At 40.6% G+C, this 6,494-nt stretch overlaps 1 long non-coding RNA gene across 1 annotated transcript; it reads left to right on the top strand.

Annotated features, from left to right (window-relative positions):
• Nucleotides 1–739: 739 nt before the first annotated feature.
• Nucleotides 740–6,251, top strand: LOC142020217 (uncharacterized). Its single transcript, XR_012647311.1, has 4 exons — nucleotides 740–819; nucleotides 2,142–2,291; nucleotides 5,255–5,336; nucleotides 6,062–6,251. It is a non-coding gene; the product is annotated as an uncharacterized LOC142020217 (long non-coding RNA).
• The last annotated feature ends 243 nt before the right edge of the window (nucleotides 6,252–6,494 follow it).

The raw sequence follows: 6,494 nt of genomic DNA, 5'->3' as shown, positions 1-6,494 counted from the left end.
CCACGCCAACCCCGCTTGTGCCCCGCGCCTTGCACGCTTCCCCGCTCACACCGAGCCCCGCTTGTGCCCCGCGCCTTGGACACTGCTCCGCTCACACCGAGCCCCGCGCCTTGGACGCTGCCCCGCTCACCCTAGTTCCGCTTGTGCCCCGCGCCTTGCACGCTGTCCCGCTCACACCTAGCCGTGTTTTCCACACTGTCCCGCTTGTGCCCCCGCTTTGCAGTCCCGCTCACACCCAGCCCCGCTTGTGTCCCGCGCCTTGCACGCTTCTCCGCTCACACCCAGCCCCGCTTGTGTCCCGCGCCTTGCACGCTTCTCCGCTCACACCCAGCCCCGCTTGTGTCCCGCGCCTTGCACGCTTCTCCGCTCACACCCAGCCCCGCCTTACACGTTGCCCCGCTCACACCCCGCGGCCGCACGGCTCGCCCAGCCCCCACTGCAATTGTTGACACTCGGCCTGCGCTCGGTGCCCTCGCTATTGTATCACCAAATGACGCAGCTGAGCGGTGACAGGAGACACTTTGTAACCTGCCGCTCCGGGGGGCCCGGGCAGCCCCCCACCGCCAGCCGGGCGGGGCTGGGGCTGAGCGGCAGGCCGCCGGGAGGGGAGGGGTTAAAAACGGGACGAGCTAATTCAATCCAAGCGGCTGCGAAGTTGCAACAGGGCTGGGGAGGGAAACTCGGCCGCGTGTGGACACGTTCCACCCGGGGCGGCTACGCGTCGGCTTTTGTCCTCCGCGCGGGTGTGTGCGGCAACCTCGTTGGAGTCAGGGCGCTGGGGGGTCAGCCCCGTCGCCTGCTCGGGTGCACGTTACTGGGGTATCAGCTTTGGGTTTGTTTGTTTGTTTTTGGGGGGGGGGGAGTCTGTTTTTCAAGCTGTAGGGTTTTTTGTTTCATTAAGGGCGAACGTCAGCAATTTCTATTGGTAACAATACCAAAGAGTTTGTAATTATTTGATTGGATTCGGGACTTAAAAATTTTATTTAAATTCTGCAGTTCTGCTTCTAACGTGCATAGAGCTGGATTTTATAGTGTTTTTAAAAGTATTGTGTTTTGTGGGATGACCTGCGGGACTCTGTTAACTTTTGTTTTGACAGCCTGGAAATGGGCAAAGTGACACTTTAATTTTTAGATTTAAGACTCCCATTCGTTCCCCAAATTCAGTTTTGAAAAATATGATTTTCGAATAACAGCCAACTCGTAACCATTTAATTTTTACTGTACTAAAGTTTAGTTTCAAATATTATTGTTTGTCTTGAGATAACATACTTATTGTAGAAATATCAAATGTAACTTATTTATGAACTTATATTTCATATCTAATTGGGTATAATTTAAAATATTGGATTGTTTAGTACACATTAAACTCACAATAATTTATAGAATTAAAATTATATAAAGCAAGTTCTTGGTGGAAAGGTTGATGAAAGATATGACATCCAATAAAATATTAATCACATGAATTTATACAAAGTAGATTATCATCATTTAAGGTCTAAAGTGTCCAGTAACTGAAATGAGGGGAGAAACAGGGAAAAAAAAAGTCCCTCAGTATTTAACAGTTTTCTACCAACCTGTTTCATACAGGAAATATGAATATCCTGGCAAGCCTGTGAACCTCTGTATTTTTTGTTTTGCGTAGATCAACTACTGTCTTTCTGCCTGTATACAGTGAGGAGAGTAATGTGTATTATTTGTGCCTTTTTTTTAAAACTGCATGGAAACATGCAAAAGCATTTTGTCAGTGTATAGAAAAACAACTTTCCAAAGGTACAATAATAAAAGTGCAAAGTAAATATTTTTTAAAAATAATGCACTATTAATAGACATAGGAGGTGTGCCAGTATCTGTCTAGGTTAAGCATAATATGAAGAAATCAAAAGAACTCCATTGCTCATAATTTTTATTAATATTAAGTAATCCATAAAGAGACCATTTTGCTGGTAACAGTGAACTGCTAATACAGTAAACGATTATGGAATATAGGAGGGAAGCTTTAAGCAAAATGACTCAAATGTTAAAAATATATTTAAATTATTGTGTGTTCATTATGCTTTGAATAAATATTCATCTGGCAAAAACAAAAAAAACCCAAACCCCATAGTTTTTCTTTTTCCTTCTCTTCTTAAATAAACATTTAGGAATACAGGTTCCAGATGTTTACCTTATAATTCACAGTTGGACAAGATGATGGTGAAAAAAGTGAAAGCAAGAAGCATCACAAACTGTTCTTCAACTCTGCACTTTGGAGAAAAAACAATCCTGGGAATTCATTGGCATCCTGAAGTACGGTAAGTTAAGATCTGATCTTAACAGGCCTCTTGCTAGCACAAGTAGTCCTTTCTCACATGAATAGACTCATGTAAATAAATGAGATTAGTCATGTCAGGGTTTGCAGGATCAGGCTCTTAATTTTGTAAAACTGGAAGTTTTATTTTTTTTTAATTAAATGTTATGTACTTTATTGTAACAGTTTGGTATCTGATTTTCTGTTTCATACCCAATACCACCTTAAAAGAGAATTTGAGTACTTAACAGTGTAACTTTTAAAGGAAGAATATCCAAAGCTTAGGTTGTAGCTCTGTATGTATGTTCATATAATGCTTATAATCCTTATTTATTTTAAGAAAAATAGTAGAAGTTTGCTTGTGTTGGTGAGAGGATACATATAGTATTTTCAGGACAAATGCACTGGAAAAGATCAGTCTATTATCTCCACCCAGTTTTATAGGTACCAGAAGTTGAAAATTATTTTACTTTGTTCGCTTTTATACGGGCTTGTTGCTACCCAGTAAAGCATGCTTCATAATGATAGTTGCAGGATACTCTGTGCAGAGATTAGTTTCACTAGAGATATTGGTGCAAAGAAAAACAATTTCACTATGATTCATCGAGTCATACAGTAAGCTGTTAATATCATAAGTAATTTCTCTTTATACATCTTCAGCTCAATTTCGGCAGTCTGGGAGTTGAATTGTTTACAAAATGTAATAGTGTGTAATAGTATAATAGGGTGTGTTTCTACCTGTTTTTAACACCTGTGAATATTAATATCCAACACCACTTAAATTCCACTGTTCAATTTAAAACTGAACTGAAAATGACTGACTTACAGGCACAGTCAGTTCTGAACTGTTGAAGTGGGCGGGGCTCACCACCTTAGCATTGTTTCATTATCGTATTCAAAATTAGTGGTATCGTCTTTGTTGGATGTCTGTTTTCAAGTTGCAGTCAGGTTTTAAATATTTTTTAGAAAGTAAATGCCTTGTCTAACATTTTTTCCAAAATAGGAGAAATTCAGTGTTTTTGCTGTGTCAAATGTACCCTAAACAAGCATTTGATAATCTTTTTCACTCTGAGTACCTATGAAACAGTGCTTTTTGGGGGTTGGTTTTGCCTTGTATTGAAATGGAGACAGTGCAAATTAGCAAAGGAGACGGGTGTCTGTTTTTCTTACCACCCACCTCACCCTTGAGCCTAATACTTACACCTTTCTGTCATTTTTTTTAATAGGGTACACCTTGTTTCCACCAGGTTTTATATATATAAAAGAGATACCTTCTTATTTTTAAAGAGAATTTTCATATAACACCCCATTGTACCTTGGCAAGCAGGCATGGTATAGCTGTGGTCCTAGAGACAGCATTATAGTGGACTTCAGCATATCCAAAATGCCCAGTTATCCAGAAATATTAACTGTGCCTGTATACATTGCTGCCATGAATGTGTCACCCACAGAAATTTCTGCCTCAGTATTTTCTGGAGTTTGTTATACCAGTTATGGTCTCCTGCTTGCTGGTAGAAAATGCAGTTGGCAAGTGACCAAACTCTGATAAATCTCACTCTCTCTGTAAAATTAATGGAATATGAAGAGTCTTAATTTGATGAACGATGGAAGGATTCCAAAAGACATCATGTATGGTGAGCTAGCCTCTGGCAAAAGACCCCCCGGACTCCCCTAGTTGCGTTACAAACATATCTGCAAGAGAGACCTCAGAGAGGTAGACATTGAGCTGGACAACTGGGAAGAACTAGCAGACGACCGCGGCAGGTGGAGGCAGGGGTTACACAAGGGCCTTCAGAAGGGCAAGATGAGGATCAGACAGCTAGCAGAGGAGAAGCGAGCGCACAGAAAGCACAATAAGGACTTGCCAGACACCCACTACATCTGCAAGAGATGCAGCAAGGACTGTCACTCTCGTGTGGGTCTTTATAGTCACAATAGATGCTGTAAATGAAGTCTTAAATTGAAACTTTAAAGGGCGCGATCCATAGTCTGTGCAGACTGAAGGATGCCTACTACTAATGTGCTCAAAAGATGGTGGATCCATGAATGTGCTTCTCCCTATATGACTAACTGCTGACTGTCCTGTCTTGCTCTCACAGCTGAGAAGGGCTGAACGAAATTATAAAAAGCAAGAAATGCTCTTCTTGGGTTGGTTAAAGGGTATTGCTAGAGAGCACAGCAGTGCTCACTCTATCTCCTCTTTCCCATCTTACCCTCCCAGTAAGATGAGATCGGGGTTAGGTACTGCATGCCTGCATCTGGCAGCAATCTCTCGTGCTATTCATTGCAGATGAGATGAACTGTATTTAACTTTCTTGTTTAATGGTAATACAGCTTTAAAAATCAACGTAAATAAGAATTTTTCCTTTTAGCTGGTTTGTCCAACAAATCTGTTTCTATCGCTGTTGGGTATGAAGTGTTGATGCTTCCTTTTTCACCATATTTTTGTGTGCTGTATTTATTCTGCATTGGGATATAGAACCATTTCACCCTTAGACTTCTCAGATCCAGCCTTGCCAATATCATTGTTCCGAATGCCATTCTGCGTATTAAAATGGATTGTGTATAATTCCTAATAAACAAAATCCAGGCAACCAGTCTTTGGTGAGCCTGGTATTGTATAAATTTATGGGGGAAGAAGGATAGAAAGGAGGGACACATTGTAGCACTGTTTAAATACTTATCTTTGAATTACAGTGGATTTTGGAATGAAACCACAAGTCTCCTCACTCACCCTCAGTTAATAGGAGGCACGCATCCTACTGGAGCCTTTAACAGTCTATCTTCAGGCATAACTGTCAAAAAAAAATTGATTGTTGTTTGATTAGTCAGTGCACTATAATGTATATGAAGCAGCAACGAAGAGTCCTGTGGCACCTTATAGACTAACAGAAATAATGTATATGACTTGCCTAAGGTACAGTCTGTTGGAACACTTTATAAAACCTACTTTGTGTTGTTTTTTAGGTCATATTGAAAAAGAAGTTAAATTATGTCCAAAGAGAATCCTATTGCTGAACAAACAGTTGCATCTCTGCATTCAGTCAAGGTGAGTTGGAAAGGTGAACCTAATGTAGCCAATAACTCTTAAAAGTGTCCTTAGGGCCTACCCTGGTGGTGCTGGATGTAAGGAATTCCTCCTGAAGTGAACCTGTAATTCATAGCAAGAGAGAGTCCTTAGCCAAAACTTTTTAAGGGAGGATGCACTCAACTTACAGTCTTTACTTCAATACTGACTTATGCAGTGGCGAGAGTCCAAAGTACAAACTGGGTATTTAAACAACAAAACAAAAAAACTAACTGCACTGCATGAGATGATTAATAGCATTATGCCATTGGAGAGAATTGGTCTGCCAGCTTACGTTGGTAAGAATTGTTTCTTAAATCAGTATTATGTTGTGCATCTCTACTCGCCTCCTGTTCATTTACATTGTGAACACTGACTTCCTCTTTTCTCCAGAGAGCTTGGTGGCAATAGATTGGCAGTAGGTTGGAAATATCCTTCTTACCAGCCATGATCTATTTGCCCTCTTGGTTTAGAGGCCTATTTAGTTAACGGGGTTCAGAAGGTCAGTCTCTTGAGATCATTCTATAACTCAGGGTTTCCCAATCTTTGTACAGATGGGGGGCCCCCCCCCTTTTTTTTTCAGGACTTTTTTTGCAGCCCAAAAATACAAACGCATAGAAAGAAATGAAAAATGAATAAATTTTCACTGTTTGTTTATTCACAATAATAATTGTATATTTTCTAAGGACTGGTATTTTTTTTCCAAGGACCAGTACTGGGCCGTGGACCACACTTCGGGAAACGCTGCCGTAGCTTGAACGTCAGTCTAGAATCAAAATAGAGCTCTAGAACCACGAGCTTGTTGTTTTTGCTTATTAACCTAAACCACTTACCCTTTAGGGTGCTGTTTTATTTCCTCTCAAACAGACTAAGCTGGTACAGTCAAGCAAGATATTGTTAGAGAAGTGGTACAAAAAAGGTAAAGTAGGATTTGTCCATGTACGAGTCATTTGGCTGACAATGTCAGTATTAGAGAAAATAAGTTATGTCCGCTTGTGAAAAAAGCACTAATATAAATTCACATGCATTCAGCACAAAACAATAGAGCTTTTGAATTCCTATTTCAAAGTTCTTTTTAAAAAACCAAAGTGGGGAATAACATAAACCCAAAAAATTTATTTAAAATGCTTCGCACAACTA

The sequence above is a fragment of the Carettochelys insculpta genome, chromosome 13, assembly GCF_033958435.1.
Source record: "Carettochelys insculpta isolate YL-2023 chromosome 13, ASM3395843v1, whole genome shotgun sequence".
NCBI lineage: Eukaryota > Metazoa > Chordata > Testudines > Carettochelyidae > Carettochelys > Carettochelys insculpta.
This window is presented reverse-complemented; position numbering and strand designations above follow the sequence as displayed.